This window comes from Haemaphysalis longicornis, unplaced genomic scaffold, assembly GCF_048455015.1.
Source record: "Haemaphysalis longicornis isolate Haplotype H1 unplaced genomic scaffold, Haemaphysalis longicornis Haplotype H1 scaffold_413, whole genome shotgun sequence".
In the NCBI taxonomy this organism is placed as follows: domain Eukaryota; kingdom Metazoa; phylum Arthropoda; class Arachnida; order Ixodida; family Ixodidae; genus Haemaphysalis; species Haemaphysalis longicornis.
This window is the reverse complement of record NW_027526366.1, coordinates 156,199-176,887: the sequence shown is the minus strand read 5'-3', so window position 1 is coordinate 176,887 and position 20,689 is coordinate 156,199. Positions and strand designations below refer to the sequence as shown.

Here is a 20,689-nt window from a genome sequence, read left to right as displayed (position 1 = left end):
GAGTGTTATTCTGTTTTACTTGGACGGTTTTTCTCGCCGCGCCATTCCAGTCAACGCCGACTCCGTATGCATATTGTCCATGATGCATATTTATTACTTATGCAAAAAAGCGACAGTTCGGAACCCCGCGGAAGCCACCTGGATTCATCAGTTGATTCATATTTGAGAAGAGAGAGAAGCCGCTGCCGTGGATTAGTGGTTGTAATTAAAGGGGCACTGGCACAAAAATTTTGCATCTTGATTTTTTTTTCGTTGCGATAAGTGGCTAATGACCTACCTATCGCGTGTGGAAACCTCATTTGCTGCAGCGTGCGAGGGTTGTTTGATTAGAGACGTTTTCAATGCGGCCAGTCGCAGTTTCGGTTTCAGCGGGTGCCGCGAAACGATGGATTTTGTATAAACAAAGCTGTCCAAAACACCCTCGGACGGATTTCACAGAGCAGAGCTTCCGTAGCATTGTCGAATCCCCGTCGCCGGCAGTTTCTGCGAAAAACTGATCTCGTCAGCCGCTTAATTAAGAAGCGACAGTCGACGTGACATAGGCGCTGCGAGTGCAAATCACTGCCGCGGCTAGAGAACGACGCGCGACGCTCGAGACAGTGGGCGGTAAGACGCGCGCTGGGAGCAGCCGGTCAGTTTGTCTACAGGTCTGCCTACAGATGTGTGAGGCTTGACACTGCTGTGGATATTCCATTGCCGCTCTCGTAAGTGGTTCAGACGACGTGTTTTAATGCAATCCACCATCGCATCATTAACTATTTTCTCGTATGCACTGCCTTGTTCGGGACCCGAGTCCCATTTCGTGCGGCGGTAACAAGCTTCGCTCGAGCTACCTGCGCCACTTCGCGTGCGCGGCCTGCGCAGCGACCGTGTGGCTCGCTCAGTGCGCTTTTGATGTCCCCGGCGCGTTTTCCGAGTCCAGTGGAATGAAAAGCTATAAAAGTAGAGTGCCTGGAATCGCTGTACAACTTAGGACGCGGTCAGCCGCCCGATGAGCCAACGAAATCCCGGCGCCTCCGCCGCCAACGATCGGATCGTTCGTTGCTCGAGAGCCGAAGTTCCGACCTCCGATCGGAGCGGCGAGCCGGCGATAAACGCGCATAGTGTGGAAGCGGCCAGCACAAACTCGTGGCGTGCTTAGATTTTGTTTATTTACTCAACATCCAGGGAATGTCGATTGCGCGAGGTCCTCCGCTGGCTTCTCGGTTGCGTTTCGCACACCTTAAAATTGATTTTAAATATGTGCTAGGCTGTATTTGCCGCTGATATTTTGCGGATATATGTGTGTTCACATAAATGTATATACGAATTTATCTCGCCTTCAAAATGTTGTGTCAGTGCCCCTTTAAAAGCAGCATGTGAGTGACTGGTGCGAGTAACATGCAGCGCCCGCATTGTTGTGTATTCGTCGCCTCTTCAAATGTTTGTTCGTGCGCTAATTGACTGGCCATGGCATGTGTCAGCCACAGTATGTGCCTGAATGAATTGCTGCGTTGCGCAACAATTTGCATCACTGAAGTGACACATTATGTTCGACTCGGCAGCAGCAACTTTACCAGACGACCTACGCCAACAAAGACAAGGGTTAGGTCCCCAACTGGGCATTCTTAAATTATGCCTCGAAACATCTTTGTTTGTGGCATTGAAGGTGCTTCAATTTCAGCATGTGTTGGCGTTAAGGGCTGAGGTTTGACAGACCGCGCTCACACTGTAGATGATGATGATGATGACATTCTAGCCTGGCACACTGGCAAACAAAGGTCATCGTTCAGAGTACCGCTGACAAACCTGCATGCAGTGTACGAACAGACTGAATGCTCTGTTCGTAATACAACTTTCTCTGCTTCGGACCACTAATGAATGCTTGATGTGCCATACAACAGCTGAGTCTTCAAGCGGCTCATATTACAATAACGACGTATTCATGTCATCAGAAGCAGACTTTAGCAGCAGCGCTCAAATCACCATATTGCAGCCGCAAATGATCTTTGTGCGTGCCTTTTCGCCCCGAAAGTTTCGTGGGAGGATTCTGCTACCAGTGACATAGGTCGGCGTACTCACTCGTGAGTACACTCATTTGTACTCATTTGTACTCAAACTCACGAGTGAGTACGATGATGAGTGATCACACACCCAGAAAAAAACAGTGAGTACGATGACGAGTGAGTACAGGGGTAAGTCCACTACTCATGAGTAGAGTACTCATGAGTACACTTATCATGAGTATGAGTACTCATGAGTACAGTATTCATTAGTATGAGTACTCATGAGTTTGAGTACTAATGAATATGAGTACTCATGTGTACACAGTACTCATGAGTACACAGTACTCATGAGTACACAGCACTTGTGAGTACACAGCACTTGTGAGTACACAGCACTCGTGAGTACACAGCACTCATGAGTACAATACTCATGAATACTGTTTTTGCGAGTGCTTGTACTCTTGAGTATATGCACTCCTGAGTACAGTAGTGCAAACAGTAGTGCAAACAAGAAAACGGACGAACCCGCCGCGGTGGCTCAGTGGCTAAGGCGTTGCGCTGCTGAGCACAAGGTCGCGGGTTCGATTCCCGGCCGCGGCGGCCGCTTTTCTGATGGAGGCGAAAAGCAAAAACGCCCGTGTGCACGAGATTTCGGCGCACGATAAAGATCCCCAGGTGGTCAAAATTAATCCGGAGCCCTCCACTACGGCGCGCCTCATCGCCTGCGCTGCGTCGGCGCGTTAAACCCTACAATCAATCAATCAAGAAAACGGACGACAAAATCTGCCACCCGAAGACACACAAAAAAACGCAGTTTACGGCCACGGCTGCACCGACAACCCCCGAGCTCCCCTGAGCCCGACCCGGCCTGAGAACAAGAGGAGACGCCAGACGCAACGCGAGTGTTTACTTTCCGGTTTGCTTTCTCACATGTACTTGCCTTCGCGCAGTAAGTCGCTCAACGACAGTGCACCGCGTCAGACGTTTTCTTCCTCTGTCCTGATTTATTTGTAACCTGTGTTTTTTTAATCAATTAAACAATTTATTTTTTCTACTTAGTCTTTCATTCGAGCTACGACCTAGCTAACAGTGCAGATAAGTTGATTATTCGTGAGTAATACAAATTGAGTACTCATGAGTACAGATTGAGTACTCATGAGTGCAGAATGAGTAGTACTCATCAGCAGTAGTACTCATTGAGTACTCATGAGTACAGATTGAGTACTCATGAGTACAGAGTGAGTACTCATGAGTACAGATTCAGTACTCATGAGTACAGATTGAGTACGAATACTCGTGAGGACAAATGAGTTTGAGTACAAGTGAGTACGATTACAAATGAGTATTTGATGAGTCAGTACGAGTGATTTTGTGAACAGACAAACTTTTTGAGTCTGAGTTTGATTGAGTACAGCGTAAATAGAAAAAATGTGATTGAGTTTGAGTGAGTTCTTTCTGTTTTGCCGACCTATGACCAGTGATGCATGAAGGTGCTATGCGGAGTCGATTTGGAAACACCGACCCGAATAATCAGCAGACAGAGGTTTCATGGCGCCTAGCCGAGCCGTTCTGTTAGGCCCCTGCTCAAATGTATCACGTTAACGGTGTAATTGGAGCAGAAGACGGAGCTGTTGGCTAAGGCGCCTGAAAGGAACGCCTCTGAGCTGGTAATTCATTAGGCAGAGAGATAGATACGAGCCAAACTAGCTCGTGCACTGCAAATCGGTACTGCAGGGGGGTTGTCTTGAGCAATGCGCCGCTGAGCGAGCACTGCAACGAAGGCTAGTGTCGGCACCTGGCAGCGAATCAACCGGCAACTCTTGTTATTGGCGCCCAGTTTCGCCTAAGGCACCCAGGTGGTTTTTTCTGCTCTCGACGTTCTCCCGAAATAGCTCTGATTCAATCTCGCTGCTCTTCCGACCGTGCCGCTTTGGGCGCACCCGGTCGAAGGCCGTTATTGGCGATTCTACACTCCGTTAAGCGCGACGCAGTCTACGTCATCGCGTCCCGCTGCCCCTAAGACTTAGCGAAGAATATTTTCAAGAAACTGTGCAAAACTTTTGAACTTTTTTCTAAATACTGATTTTTCATGACGTAGTCAACAAACACATGCAGCAATTAGAATAGGGGGCCACAAAGTACCTCAGATAAAAATTACTGCTCTATTGCCCGTTAGGTAACTTAAAAACTTGCTCAAAATTTTTTTTCTCTTTCTCGATCTTGGCGTTCTTCAAGCGCTCAAATTAGGACATTACAACAATGCAGGAGCTATTGGCCCGCTTCCGTTCAGTTACAGCAATAAACACTTTCGATAGCCACTTAAAAAAAAAAGCCACGAAATCAAAGCAGAAACGGAAGGCGTATCTGCTGCGACGAGAAAATCAAGTAGTGCAGCTTCCTTCTGGAGATAACTATAGCTTTCACAATGCTTCCGGGCGCCAAGGAAATAGAAAAACGTCTGTCGAAAGCGTTGCCGAGTCCCTTCAAGGCGGAGCTTTGTATGGCTTGGGTTGCACGCATTTTTCATGTGCGCCAGCAAAAATGCCTTGCGGCGAAGCAATCTTTCTAGCGAAGGCTTTAAGACTGCTTTACCAACTTTATCATTAATGCTAAGCACAAAACGTCTGTAACTTGTTTGAGCAGCACTTTTTATACAAGCGTTATATAGAATTAGCCGCTGAGAGGACTTTCTCATTACAAGAAGTTTAATTTACTTAGCTTAATTAGTTTGTTGACCGTGAAGTTGCAAACATTACAGAAATCCCTCTGCATGGCATCTATCAGAAGGAGTAGGGTTACAGGAAACGGCTGTAACTCTTGGTTGATTGATTGTAGGGTTTAACGCGCCGACGCAACGCAGGCGATGAGGCGCGCCGCAGTGGAGGGCCCCGGATTAATTTTGACCACCCGGGGATCTTTAACGCGCGCCGAAATCTCGTCCACACGGGCGTTTTTGCTTTTCGCTTCCATCAGAAAAGCGGCCGCCGCGGCCAGGAATCGAACCCGCGACCTCGTGCTTAGCAGCGCAACGCCTTAGCCACTGAGCCACCGCGGCGGGTAAGATATTGTCACGAAGCCAAGGACGACGCAGTTGTCTTGTAGGAGAAACAAGTTTTATTGGAGCGAACTTGTGCTCCCCTAACAACTCAAAAGAATACGGAGGCGGCGAAGCAGCGGTCAACAAAGTGACTTGCGCAGGCGAGTGTCGTTGAATCGAATACCACGGTGTCGGCTCTGCAGGCTTTTATCTTTCGGCGTGAGTGTTTCTCGAACCGTCGATTTACTTCCACAACATTGTAGATCGAAGAAGATTATTTCAGGCCAGTGACGTTAGGGCGAAACGCTCTCCGAATGAGATAGCCCGTGCTGCATAAAAATAAAGAATGGAGCATGCGCTTCGCTTGGGACACAGATAACACACCCGGGCGCAGCCGGGCAGAAAAAAACAAAACAAATACAATGCATCGTTCGTGGCAATAATACAGCCACCTGAATGCTATAAAATATTTTTCTTTGTGCACGTACTGAGCCGTTATGTTGTTTCTAGCGTAAGATCAACGCCGCCTGTATAAACAGTGCCTAACGCGTGAGCGAAAAATGGCCAAACAGCCACTCTCCTGTTTCTCTCTCCTACCCTTCCCCGCTCCGTAGCCTTCCACCGTGCTTTCGTGTCCGCCAGCCAGCGCCGCTTCTCGGAAACTATGCAAAATAGTAGAAAGTTTGTTTAACGTTCCCGAGGCGGCGCTCCTACGCCTTCTTGTTTTTCACCATGCCTGTCCGTCTTGGTCTGTCACTGATAAAACTTCCGCTGTCACGAAGCAAAATCCCTGGCGCTGCCGCAGGCTGATGCCGGCTTTGCGCGCTTATCTACTCGGATCACAGGCATCACAGGCCCTGAAATTTTCTGAGTGGGGCATCCCCCCTCTATTCCCTCCGCATTTAGGTATTGTTTTGACCCCCCTGTTCGCACTCCGCATCGGTACGCACTTCTAAAATTGAGGACTGTACTGTAGAAGCACCCGGAGAGCGTGGCGGGATCGCAGCTGCTTATCCTTTTGTTTCCTATAATTTTCACAAGTTTACAAGCACGTGATATTATTGGAAAGTAATCGTAGAAGTGAGCGCCTGAACAAAAAACGTGCACGCAATTTTTTCTTCTCTAAATACTCCAGGAAGAAAAATATCAGTAAAATATTGGCTGCCCCATCCGAAAATATCGTTTTTCTGTTAGCTATATGTCTACCCGACAATCAGTATGTTCTTAGACTATTTCAGTCCGCCTCCGTCTTTATCTTTGGAAAAATGCAGCAAGTATGAAGCGAGCGACACGTTGAACGAGATCCCCAGTGCGCCACAGAACTAGCGCCCCGGCACGGCTAAGATGTAAGCGAAACGGCCCTTGAAGCCCAACAGGCACGCTGACAGACACACGCCGTAGAAGTGGGTGCAGCGTTCGCGACTCGCGAGCAGTGACGTAAGGCGAGGTGTCCGCCGGCACGCGCCACATAGCGGATCAGTGCCTGAACTAAGCGTCCCTAACCTTCCCATTGAAAAGCGCGCGACGCGTCAGGCAATGTTAATACAGGCGGCGTTGGTAAGATTGACATCTCGCATTGAAGTGAATAAACATTTTCCTAACGCATATTTTATATTCATCCAAGGATTTTCAAAACAAGTACACAGTAAAACGTCGGTAATTCGGATCTCAAGGCAGTGAAAAAAAAAAATGTCCTAATTATCCGAATGTCGAATTATGAAATGAATAACCAAAAGGCGCATTTTTAACCCTTTTATTCCATTCATTTACTTTCAGCAGAAGTCCGTGATGCTTGTTTTTGTTTTGGTTTCGTTTTTTTTTCGGGCAGCTGAGCGGAAAGGACTACTACCACAACTCATGTTCCAACTATTTCTAGAGGAGGCGTTGCCTTGATTACACCAGCGTCCCCTATCGTTTCCTTGGCATCCGCGATCTACTTCGACAGCGCACCGTTGCAGTGTTTGCGGTCCACCGCAGTCAACGGATGGCGAGCGATGGCAACGGGCGGCCCTCTGCCACGGCAAAACGGTCGCTGGTCACTGTCGTTCTAAAATCGCGTGAAGGTCGTTGAGACGGTAACGATTAGTGCTCCGTAGATCATTTCAGTTGCGCCGTCCTTAACTTGCCGCCAGTACGAATTAAGCGGTGCGCGTGCAATTTTGCGTCGAATTAGCGAATATTTGTTGCCATATGGCTATGTACATTTTGATGGGAGGATGTGAGAAGGACGAATTATCCGAATTTCCGAATTAGCGGGGGCCGAATTATGGAGATTCTGCTGGACAGTAAAACACTGTTAATTCGGCCCCCGAGTGATTTCAGATAGGGTGCCTGGCCGATCTCTTCAATTTGCTTGAAATTTACCTATATCATTCTCTGATTATTCTAATGCTCAGAGTCGCCAATATTTCCTCTGGGAAAATTTTTCTCTTACTGTATAAAAAATGAAACTCGACAAAATGAACCCCCTTCGCTATAGCGTGCGCCTCGGTCAACTTTAGCGACGTTTACCTACGAAAATATTCATGAGGGGCAATTGGGATATTTATGCTGAATTTAAGCCTGGTGTAAACTTCTCCAAAAACGTTTTTTCCCTGACAAGAATATAATTTTCTCGCAATAACATGTCAAATTCGGCCCAGAGCAAGCTTTAGTGTCCCCACTGATACCGTTGGCCCCCGTTGTACACCAATACGCCATACAGGAAATCCAACTGTATCTGACGATGGTGATCAAACATCGTAAGTGAAGTGGCCGGTATCAAACCTGTGTCCCTCAAGTCATGAAGCCAGCGTCTAACGATTTCTCCATTTCGACACTGTCGAAGCGAGCGCCAAGCAGCAGGTACCGATTCGCGCCGTACACCCCAAATAGCGTCACTAAATAGTAGTAGCTTATTTAGTGACGCTAGTCTATACGAGTTCAAGGTGATGCCGTTTGGGCTGTGCACGCCGCCAGCAACGTTTCAAAGAGTCATGGACACTGTGTTAGCTGGCCTGAAGAGGCACACCTGTCTCGCATACCTCGACGACGTTGTGGTATTCGCCCGAAATTTCGACGAACACCTCGCAAGATTGGAGTCTGTACTCGAGGCTATTCGCATGTCGGGGTTAACGCTGAAGCCTGAAAAGTGCCGCTTCGCTTACGAGGAACTCAAGTTTTTGGGACACGTCGTCAACGTCGCCGGAGTCCTGCCTGACCCGGCGAAAACATCAGCCATAGTAAACTTCCCCAGACCGAAAGACAAAAAGGCCGTTTGAAGATATCTCGGACTGTGCGCATACTACCGGCGCTTCGTCGCACACTTCGCACGCATTGCAGAGCCACTTACGCGCCTGACAAAAGATAGCACCCCTTTCGCCCGGGAAAACGCCCAAGAAAAAGCATTCTGCGAGCTGGAACAACGCCTGCAAAACCCTCCCGTGCTCGCTCATTTCGACGAAAACGCCGAAACCGAAATGCACACCGACGCCAGTGATATAGGCTTGGGAGCCGTTCTCGTCCAAAAGCAAAGCGGTTGCAAAAAAGTAATCGCCTTTGCCAACCGTGGTCTGTCAAAGGAGGAGAAAAATTACTCAGCCTCTGAAAAAGAGTGCCTCGCAATTATATGGGCCATTTCAAAATTTCGCCCATACGTGTATGGAAGGCCATTCAAGGTTGTAACAGACCACCATGCGCTGTGTTGGCTCGCCAATTTGAAGGACCCCTCTGGCCGTCTTGGGCGGTGGAGCTTGCGCCTGCAGGAGTTCGACGTTACAGTCGTTTATAAATCCGGCAGGAAACACTCCGACGCCGACTGCCTGTCCCGCGCCCCCGTCGACCCACCACCACAAGACGCTGACGAAGACAGCGCGTTCTTCGGGATCGTGACGGAGAGCGACCTAGCCGCCCAGCAGCGTGCCGACCCCGACTTACGAGTCATAATCGAGTACCTCGAGGGATGCAACGTTGCCGTTCCTAGGACCTTCAAACGCAGCTTACCAGCATTCAGCCTGAGAAACTCCGTCCTCGTGAAGAAGAATTTGAGCCCAGGAACGAGAACGAATTATCTACTTGTCGTCCCCGCAGACCTGCGTGACGAAATTTTGGAAGCGTGCCACGACGACCCGTCTTCCGGACATCTCGACACAGCCCGCACTATTGGAAAAATCAAGGCGAGGTACTAATGGCCCCGCCTTACCTCTGACGTCACCCACTACGTCCGGAGCTGCCGTGACTGCCAGCGACGAAAGATGCCACCGACGAGACCCGCCGGACTTCTGCAGCCGATCGCCGTCCCATCAAGGCCCTTCCAACAGATTGGGATGGACTTATTGGGCCCGTTCCCTACGTCACGATCTGAGAACGAGTGGATTGTTGTAGCAACAGACTACTTGACGCGCTACGCAGAGACCGCCGCTCTTCCGAGGGGGACTGCACAAGAAGTCGCCAAGTTCTTCATAAACCAAGTTCTGCTGCGACATGGAGCCCCTGAAGTTCTTATCACGGACCGCGGAACAGCCTTCACTGCGAAGCTTATGCAAGGAATCTTACGCTACAGCAACACGGATCACCGAAGAACGACGGCGTACCACCCCCAAACGAACGGACTAACAGAACGTCTGAGCAAGACGATCGTGGATATGCTGTCAATGTACGTCGACGTTGAACATAAGACTTGGGACGAAGTGCTCCCGTATGTCACGTTTGCGTACAACACGGCTATCCAGGAAACTACGCAGATGACGCCGTTCGAGCTTGTCTACGCAAGTCTACCGACTACGATGCTTGACGCCATGCTTCCTCATGTAGAAGACGACGACCTCAACCCCGATGTCCAAGGATACCTTCAGCCTGCGGAGGAGTCTCGCCAGCTCGCTCGAGTTCGTACAACGGATCAGCAGCTGGTGGATGCCGGGCGCTACAACCTGCGACGCCGAGACGTAGAGTACCACCCAGAGGATCGTGTTTGGGTTTGGACTCCCATCCGACGACGCAGACTAAGTGAGAAGCTTCTGCGACGGTATTTCGGACCCTACCAGATTCTACGACGTGTCGGCCAACTTACCTACGAAGTGATCCCCGATGGTGACTCCGGCACATCACGACGACACACGCGGCCCGAAGTCGTCCACGTGGTTCGCTTGATATATGCAACATGACGGACTTTGTTGTTGTTGTTTGGACTGTCTTTTATTTTAGCATCGGGTCGATGCACTCTTCATCATCATCATCATCATCACCAGCCTATCTACGCCCACTGCAGGGCAAAGGCCTCTCCCATTATTCTCCAATTATCTCGGTCCTGTGCCAACTGTGATCAATTTATCCCCGCAAACTTCTTGATCTCATCTGCCCATCTAACTTTCTGCCGCCCCCTGCAACGCGTGCCTTCTCTAGGGATCCACTCTGTTACCTTTAATGACCAGCGGTTATCTTGCCTTCGCATTACCACGTCCATTTCTTCTTCTTAATTTCTACTAATATGTCTTTAACACCAGTTTGCTCCCTGACCCACTCCGCTCTCTTCTTGTCCCTTAATGTTACACCTATCATTTTCCGCTCCATTGCCCGCTGAGTCGTTCTCAATTTAAGTTGAACCCTCTTAGTGAGCCTCCAAGTTTCTGCCCCGTAGGTGAGTACCGGTAAGATGCAGCTGTCATACACTTTCTTCTTCAGCGACAATGGTAGGCTGCTATTCATTATCTGAGAATGTCTGCCATATGCACCTCACCCCATTCTGATCCTTCTAATTATCTCTGCCTCATGGTTGGGATCTGGGGTCACAACTTGGCCTAAGTAGATATATTCGCTTACCACTTCCACTGCCTCGCCACCTATCTCAAACTGCTGTGCTGTCCCGAGGTTATTGATCATTACTTTAGTTTTCTGCATATTAATTTTCAGGCCCACGGTTCTACTCTGTTCGCCCAGTGCGGAAAGCATGCTTTGCAATTCGTCCCCCGAGTTACTTAGCAAGGCAACGTCATCAGCAAATCTGAGGTTACTGAGGTATTCCTTATAGTTACTGAGACACTCTTATAGGGGAGGTAATGCTGCGAACCCTGTATAAGTTTATTATTTGTTTTTGCTGCATGACCATGCCTAGCTGTGTTGTCTGCGTCCCAAGCGAAGCTCGTCTTCCATTCTTTATTTTTATGCCGCACGGGCTATCACATTCAGATAAGCAGACTGTCTCGCCCTAACGTCGCTAGCCCGGAATAATCTTCTTTGATCTACAATGTCATGGATGTAAATTGATGGTTCCAGAAACACTCGCGCCAAGAGATAAACGCCTGCAGAGCAGACGCCATGGCATTCGAATCGCCGACACCAGTTTACGCACGTCACTTTGTTGATTGCTGTATCGCCGCCTTGTATTCTTTGAGTTGTTAGGGGAGCACATGTTCGCTCCAATAAACTTGTTTTTCTTCAAGACAACTGCGTCGTCTTTGGCAACGTGACAATACCTTTGTTGCCCCGTTTGAATCGACGACCGTCACGGCAAATCGGGAGCCTCTTTCGCACCGGCGGCGTCCACTAATCGCGTACAGATAGTTGCCGTGGACGTTGAGGAGAGCCTTGGCTCGGGCCTCAGCTGCCTCGGTTGCACTCCGGATGAACGTTTCTGGGGAACGTATCCACTGTAAGTGTCTGCCGGATCGTGTCTGGAGTGGTGACTTTATGACCCTGCTGTATGTGGCATCCGATGCCAAGGTTGTCGAGGATGTGGCGGTCAGGGTTCGTGCCGGACAACCTGTCTAGTTGCGAAGTGCGTTGTGCCTCAGCGATTTTCTTCTGTGTGTTGTGGATTCCCAGTTGGAGCAGCCAGTCCGTGCTGGTGGATTCCGGCAGGCTGAAGGCGATCTTGTAAACCCTGCGTATGAGGACGTTAACCTTGTCTTCTTGCCTGTACCAGTTGTGAAAGGGCTCGACATAAGCAATGTGGCAGGCGACAAACGAGTGAATTAGTCGCGTGAGATTCTCCTCCCTCATTCCGCTCCTTCTGTTAATGATTCTCATGAGGAGACTCGTGGAGTTGGACGTTTTAGGTATTAGTCCGGTGATGGCTCCGCCGTTGTGGCCCGTAGCATCGGTTATCATGCCCAGGACTCTGATTTTCAGGACTGTATGGATGACCGTGCCGTCGTTCGTGCGTAGACTGATTTCCTCACATTTTCTTCGGACTTTGAGTTTGCCCCGTTGTGTAGGGTGGTAGAGCAGGAGTTCTGGTTCCTAGAGGGATTCGGCCCAAGAGATAAACGACTTTATCGTCCATGAATTTAACCCGACAGCCCTGCAGGCCAACAGAATCGGCAAAACGTTGTCGGTCGTCATAGCCTTCAGCGGCGGGAAAGTGCCAAATTACGTCAAGTACGGCAACCTGCTGGTGGAATGCTCACTGTACAGAAAGCAAATTGACAAGTGCTTTCAATGTGGCCGCTTGGGCCACAGAATGGACGTTTGCCCAAATCCGACGAACCGTATCTGCCGCGGCTGCGGAATCCAGAACCCGGGAGAAGACCACAACCACGACTGTAAGCCAAAGTGCAGCCTATGTGGAGGAGACCACCTCACAGCAGACAAAGTATGCAAGGCCCGATACAAGACCCCATACGTCGTGCGTAAGCGAAGATGGGAGCGCCAAAGGTCAGCCTACGAAGAAAGTTCCAGAACACCACCAAATCGAGAGGAGACGCCAGCTGCGCGGAAGTCGTCGCCCCCTCACCAAGAGCGCCAGAGCCGGCGCTCACTCTCCAGGGGGAGAGAAAGAAGACGGAGCAATAGCTGTGCCTCGAGACCAGGTTCGAGGACGTCATCGCCAGGCGCCGACACCAAGGCTCGCAGGCGCGAGTCCCGCTCGAGGTCGAAGACTAGGAGCAGTACGCCGAAGCGGATCGCCGGAAAACAGGTGGGTTGGGCAACTGGGTCTTCTGTCGCTCACAGCAACGACAAAGAATTCCCCCCTCTCACCCCCTCCCCTCTCAGTAGCAATTGCAAAGAATGCTCTGAACTTAGAAAGGAATGTGCCGAGCTTAAGAAGCTTATAGCACAACAAAACCAACAGATTAAAGCGCTCATGGAGCGCATGGAGGCACGCGACAGAACCGAGAAATCGGAGGATAGTACCAAGAGAAAGGTAGCTAAGCGAGACACCCATTCCCCTGAACTACCGCAAGGTGAGGCAATGGAGGCCGACAGGATAGAACCGGCTCCGTCCCAAGCAACGCATCCGACTATACCACAGCAACCAGAACCTACCCTGCAAACCATCATGAACATGCTGTCTCAAATTTCAAATCAACAGGCTGAGACCAACAATCAAGTGGGAATTCTTACCGAGCAAATGAGAAACCTTACGTCAAGACTAGATAACTTAGAAGCCAAGTATAACCAAGTGTCCTCAAGAATGTCGACTTTCGATGCAAAGCTCAAACACACGACACTAGTAATGAGGAAGTCACACAAGACCGCGCTCCACAGCAAACCGCACCATGGAACTAATCCCGCAGAAGGTAACACCCCTCAAGACAATGAAGAAGAATAGAAACAAACAAAGCTTGACAACGATTTATCAATGGAATTGCAGGGGTATAAAGAACAAATTAAGCGAGCTTCATCTATACATCGAAACACTGGAACAGAAACCAGATGTTATAGTACTACAAGAAACCAACGAGAGGCCCAAATTGGCGGGGTACGTTACGTATACGGACCCAAGTGAAAAGAGCACGGCGACCTTGGTTACAAAAAACGTAGCGGCAACACAACACATGACAACCCAAAGAGGGTGCGAACACGTGCTAGTAGAAATTCACAGCAGGGATATAGGCAGCAGTAAAAACATATTTATATTAAATGCCTACTGCCGACCGTCTAAAAAGGACGTGGACATCGAAGGCACCATGCTGGATTGCATCCGAGCAGCAAAAGCTAGACCGACGCTGATATTAGGCGATTTTAACGCCCCACACACGCAGTGGGGATACAAATTCCAGTCGAGAAGGGGCAAGCACCTCATGAACGCTATAGAAAAACATAACGCTACAATACTAAACGAGCTGAAGACCCCCACCAGGATAGGCACGAGCACGGCCAGAGACACCACGCCGGACCTATCACTTCTGATAGGAGACTTGGACGTCACCTGGGCTAATCTAGACACTAACCTCGGATCAGACCATGACATCATCTCCTTGAAGATCAGGGGACAAGACTTCAGGGCAAAACTAGGACAGGCCAGGATCACCGACTGGGATCGCCTCAGAAGAAGAACAGAGATTGAATACGAAGACGGTCAGGGAACTGGGAACTACCAAGACTGGGCCAAAAAACACCTGAACTGGGTGGAGGAATATACCCAGAAAATAGCCACCACAATACAAACCCCATATGTGGACAACAAGCTGGCTCACATCTGGGAGGCGAGACACGCGCTAACCAAGAGATGGAAACGGCAAAGGCGCAATAGAAAGCTACGAAAGCGCATACACGAGCTCAATAGGCAGGCGGCAGAATACGCAGCCCAGCTCTGTAAAGAAAATTGGTTAAGGATATGCGACGGGCTCCAGGGAACCCTGTCTGCGAGGAAAACATGGAGCCTCCTACGGCACCTCATTGACCCTCTGAACACCAAAAGTGCGATCAATCGAAATCTCGCACGCACGCTGAATAATTTTAAAGGAGACAGCAAGCGCCTGATAGAGGTGCTCAAAGACAAGTATTTGAAAACGGAAACGTCGGGAGCACCGATACCCGGATACGAGGGAAGGGAAAACCCGGACTTGGACCAACCCTTCACCGATCTGGAGTTGGTAACAGCGATTGATGAGAGCAACCAAGCCAGCTCCCCAGGGAAGGACGCCATTACCTACAAACTGCTGAGGAATCTCAGCGACGGTAGTCGAAGCGAGCTCTTAGGATATATAAACAAGGCCTGGAACGAAGGTTCACTGCCCAAGGAATGGAAGGAAGCAGAGGTACGGTTCATACCGAAGCCAGGCAAGACTCCACACGTCGATAACATGAGGCCCATCTCTCTGACGTCGTGTGTGGGAAAAGTGGTCGAGCGCATGATCCTGAAAAGGCTGCAGAGACACCTTGATGCCACCGATCGGATGCCGTCGTCCATGTACGGTTTCAGGGAACACCTGGGCACCCAGGATGTCCTCCTGCAACTAAATGAATTAGTCATCAAAAAGGCCAAGAACCAGACTCCGAGGGCAATATTAACCCTTGACCTCAAGGGAGCCTTTGACAATGTGACGCACGAGAGCATTCTTCGCAGTCTGAATAACACGAATTGCGGGGAAAGAATCTACAGTTACGTCAAAGACTTCCTCAGCAATAGGACTGCTATAATCAAGATTGGGGAGGAGAAGTCACAGCCTATAGCACTAGGGGACAGAGGAACTCCGCAAGGGTCTGTTCTGTCCCCGCTGCTTTTCAACCTGGCGCTTCTACCTCTACCAGCATTACTAGAGAAAATAGAAGGAATAGATCACGCCTTTTATGCGGACGACATTACGGTCTGGACAGCGCAAGCGGGCTCAGAAGGGTGGATGGAGGAAACACTCCAAAGGGCAGCGGACATAGTCCAGGAATATGCAAGCACCTGCGGTCTCTGCTGCTCACCGCAAAAATCAGAGCTATTAGTGATACAGCCAAGACCCAAAAAGGCAGACAAGAGAAACATAAGCATAGTTATAGATGACTGCAGCATCACACCGACGACTCACGTCAAGATCCTTGGCCTAATAATACAGGAGAATGGTAAAGCCCGAACCGCACTCAGAAAGCTCAAGAGCACATCCGAACAAATCATGAACATGATTAGAAGGATCACAAATAAGAGAAGAGGACTCAAAGAAGAGGAATCCCTCAGGCTTGTCCAAGCCTTTGTGATTTCGAGAATCACCTACTCAGCTCCCTACCTCCAGCTTTTGAAAAACGAAAGGGACCAACTGGACACAGTTATTAGAAAAGCTACGAAGCTCGCGCTGGGCATTCCGATACACTCATCCACCGAAAAGCTACTGGGAATGGCCAAGCATAATACGGTCTCCGAACTGATCGAAGCGCACCTATCAAACCAAAGGGTGCGACTGAGCCAAACAAAAGCGGGAAGAGCCGTCCTAGATAAAATAGGATGGCAAGAAGCTTATCGTCAAAACAAAGGCCCTATACCGCGCGCATGGGCCGAAACGGTGGATAGCAAACCGTTACCTCAAAACATGAAGCCGGACAGAAACGAAGGAAGACGACAGGCCAGAGCGAAGACCCTAAACGAGTATCTAATTAAAGAAACAGGAGTGACGTACACCGACGCCTCACTTCCGAAACACTCAATGAGAGCAACGATTGCAATAACAGGAAGGGACGAGCTCATCACGTGTGCCTCAGTCATCACACCAAGCCCAGAGGAAGCTGAGGAAATAGCAATTGCCGTAGCCTTGACCCAACCAAAAGCGACAAAAATAGTCACGGACTCCCAAAAAGCATATAGGAACTTCAGAAAAGGATGGGTTTCTTATAAGGCAGCGAGAATCCTCCAAAGGAAAGTACCACCAAGCCACAAAATAGAGCTAATATGGGTGCCAGCCCACTCTTCGGTGGAGGGCAATGAATTTGCCCACCAACAGGCCCGAGAACTAATCAGCCGGGCAGAGGGGCAGGAACAGCTACCCATAACGAGCTACAGGGACATAGTCAATCACTATAAAGACGGGAGGAAGCGATATCCTGAACCACACCATTCTCTAAGCAGAGCGCAGCAAGTCATATACAGACAGATCCAAGCCGGGTCGTTCCCCCACCCTTACCTCCGAAACAAGTTCTACCCGGATAGATATGAGAAAGAATGTCCCAACTGCAAACAACTGGGCACACTCCAGCACATAATAGGAGAGTGCAATTTTCCCAAGTTTACCCCTCCCCCCCTCCCCCCCTCCCCTCACATCAACCCTGAGCGATGGGAGACCTTGTTGTCTAGCCCTGCCCTGGAAGAACAGATCGCGCTGATCACCAGAGGACAGGAGTACCTGGAAACATATGGGGCCCGAGAAGAGGGCACCACCCCATCAAGCGCCTAAACGGCTCTAGAATGCTCAATAAAGTTTGTTCTCTCTCTCTCTCTCTCTGGTTCCTAGAGAGAGCACCGCAGGCTCGTGAATTGTAGATGGGTCTCTGTTGCGTGAATTGCAGACTGCATCGTCGACTCGATGTGACCGTTGCTGCCTCTGCATACCCTGGGAGTTATGCCATCGGCGTATAGTGTGTCAGACGTCTTCTATGTCTTGCAGCTTCTCTGCCACCCCGATCATGACCAGGTTGAAGAGTGTGGGCGAGATGACCGAGTCCTGTGGGGTTCCGGCGCTTCCCAGCGTTTTCTTTTCCTGCTGGAATTTTCCTGCCATTAGTACGGCGCGTCTGCCCGTCAGGAAGTCTTTCAAGTAATTGTAAGTGTGCAGGCCGATCGGCAAGTGCGCGACCTTGCCGAAGGCGCTTTCTAGGTCGAGCACGTGAATCGCCCTGGTTCCCTGGTCTTGTTGTCCAGCACTTGCTTCAGTTGAATAATGGCGTCTTGCGTTCCGAGGTGTTGGCGGAAGCCTATGGTGGACAGTGGGTAGATTCTTTTCTGCTCCAGGTACCCTTGCCATCGGTTGAGCAGTGCGTGCTCCACGACTTTGCCGACGCACGATGTCAGCGCCATGTGGCGGAGGTTGTCGAGGCTCGGCGGTTTGCCGGGGTTCGGTATTAGGATCGTCTTCGCGGTCTTCCACTGGCGCGGGAAGCTGACTCGCCGCCAGCGGGCGTTGATGTACTCTGTCAGTTGTTCCCCCGAGCGGTCTTCGAGATTCTGCAGGGCGCCGTTCGACACCCGGTCGGGGCCCGGTGCCGACCTGCTGTTGAGTCGTGCAGTGCTGTTCTGATCTCTTCCACGCTGAAGTCTTGGTCTAATTCTTTCTTGGGCTCGCCCGTGTACGGTCCATGCTGCACGGTTGCAGTGTGCGGCAGGTATTTTGCTCGCAGGCGGGTGGCTCCCGCATTTGACCCATGGTCCCCGAGCTCCTTGCGTAGCAGGCGTGCGACGAGGTCCTTCTGGTGAGACTTGGGGTTTGCTTCGTCCAGCAGACGCTTTAGTAGGCTCCATGCTTTGCAGTTGTGCAGTTGGCTTTCCAACCACAATATTTTTGTTCTTGTAGCGTCACGCCAGCTTTTTGGTTGGTTGGAGCCTCGGAAGTAGCTTTTAGCAGGTATCGCTGTATTAATCATCATCATCAGCCTATCTACGCCCACTGCTGGGCAAAGGCCTCTCGCATAGATTTCCAATTAGGCAGGTCCTAACTGTGGGGTCACCTTATGATCCTTTGCGTTTTCTGTTGTGGTTGTCTGTTTAGTTTTTGACTTGTTAATGTAAATCACTTTGCTGTTGCTGTAAAACAGTCACTATTTTGGTATATTATCTCCACTGTCCGAAAAATGCACTCTTTATTGCGTGTATCTTTTCAAAAGGGATTTCTCGGTGTGTTAGTGTTGTAGTGTGTCGGCATAATTTGTGCGTAGTTGAGCAATTTGCTTTCGTTGTCAATACTTTTATGCTCACAGTTAGTGCACTGCATGCTGGGCTGTCTCCAGTTGCTGAATGGGTGTCGGGGCCCCGTCAGGCGTTAATTCTGCCCTTAGCCACGCCACCCAAGACAAACTTGTAATGAGGATTGTCTCGAATAAATTGAAATTGAAACTCAACTGCAACCAATTTATCCCCGCAAACGTCTTGATGTCATCTGCCCATCTAACCTCCTGCCGCCACCTGCCACGCTTGCCTTCTCTAGGGATCCACTCTGTAACCCTTAACAACCAACGATTATCTTGCCTTCGCCTTACATGCCCTGCCCACGCCCATTTCTTCTGCTTGATTTCTACTAATATGTCCTTAACACGCGTTTGTTCCCTGACCCACTCCTCTCTCTTCTTGTCCCTTAATGTTACACCTATCATCTTTCGTTCCATTGCTTGCTGAGTCGTGCTCAATTTAAGTTGAACCCTTTTAGTGATCCTCCAAGTTTCTGCCCCGAGGTGAGTTCCCGTAATGTGCAGCTGTCATACACTTTTTTCTTCAGGGACAATGGTAGCCTGCCATCTGAGAATGCTTACCCAATGCACTCTACCCCATTCTTATCCTTCTAATTATCTCTGCCTAATGGTTGGGATCCGGGGTCACTACTTGGCCGCGGCGTCGCGCCGCAGCTTTCAGCCGCAGCGCGGCGCGACGCCGGTGCGGCTTTCGGCAGGGCGGCACCGCAAATTCGACGCTAGTGTGCACGTAACCTTGCGGTGACCCTGACACCAAACGCTGAAATTGAAATAATTTTGAAGCTGACCATGCGTTGTGTTTGTTTGTTTGTTTTCTTTTCACTGCCCGGCCGCGCCTGGCTGTATTATCTCTCCCAAGCGAAGCCCATGTTCCATTCTTTATTCTTATGCCGCACGGGTTATCTCATTCTGATAAGGAAAGCGTTACGCCCTAACGTCACTAACCTAGAATAATCTTCTTTGATCTACAATGTTCTGGATATAAATCGACGGTTTGAGAAACAGATAAAGATAAAAGATAAAGATAAAAGCCTACAGAGACAGATAAAAGATAAAAGCCTGCAGAGCAGATGCCGCGGTATTCGACTCGCCGACGCTCGCCTGCGCACGTCACTTTGTTGAATGCTGCTTCGCCGCCTGTGTATTCTTTGAGTTGTTAGGGGAGCACAAGTTCGCTCCAATAAACGTGTTTTCTTGAAGACTACTGCGTCGTCTTTGGCTTCGTGACAATATGTCGCAGACGCCAAAATACCATGGAGCCGCTTGCTCCCAGCTCGTAGTCGCTTTATAGCCGCGCAGGTCGTTGAAAATAAATTTGGTGGGGACGCGTTCATTTCGACAGCAGAAATTCCTTCCCCGCTATAGCAAGAAGTCCTGAACAGCGAATAAAAGCTGATTAGAGCTTTATCTGCAAAATATTTCGCGAAATTCAGTCCTGCTAATAATTTAACCAATTAGATGTTCCATTTTGGCATAAGTTCGGCAGCAGAGTATTTTAGTTTTTTTTTTTCATTTTACGCCTTTATTCTGCAACTTTTTTCGCCCGGAAAAACCATTCAAGTAGTGGCAATATCGGGCCTTGGTAAGACCCCTCCGGACAACCGGGCTAGTCCTAAACAGCCGCCCTACCCCTCTTGATGCGAAAAAGTTTGATTTACGTAAATTACTGATGTCCTTTTCTAGGTACGCAGATTCATGGAGTTCTTTTGCAGCGGAGCCCTCGGTGTAATAATGTTGAGCCTTTTCGTAAGTCTGCTGAACGTCGTTCGTCACGCAGGGGTAGGAGCAGGTTCCTACACCCGCGGGTGACCTCGCATAAACTGGTTTTCAGACCCGCCGGTAAAGGGCGCAGTGGTCTCGGAGGGGCGGGTTCGTCTCCCTACCACTAGGGGTTTGGCCGCTGTGGCTGGTCCCGGTCAAGGTGGTGTGCCTCGGTGGAGAAATGATGACCATGCGCTCCGTCCGCCCGACCGCATTTATGTGTGGCCGTACACCCTAGTAGCCTGACATCCGTTCCAAGACAGGAACAAGCCGAGCACTGGCGGTGCAATTCAGAACGTTAATTATAATCGTCTATATGCCGCGCCCCACC

At 49.8% G+C, this 20,689-nt stretch overlaps 1 protein-coding gene across 1 annotated transcript in view; it reads left to right on the top strand.

Annotated features, from left to right (window-relative positions):
• Window positions 1–20,689, top strand: part of LOC144137604 (FGGY carbohydrate kinase domain-containing protein-like) — a 65,934-nt gene that overhangs the window by 1,177 nt on the left and 44,068 nt on the right. The gene's annotated exons all lie outside the window — the stretch shown is intronic.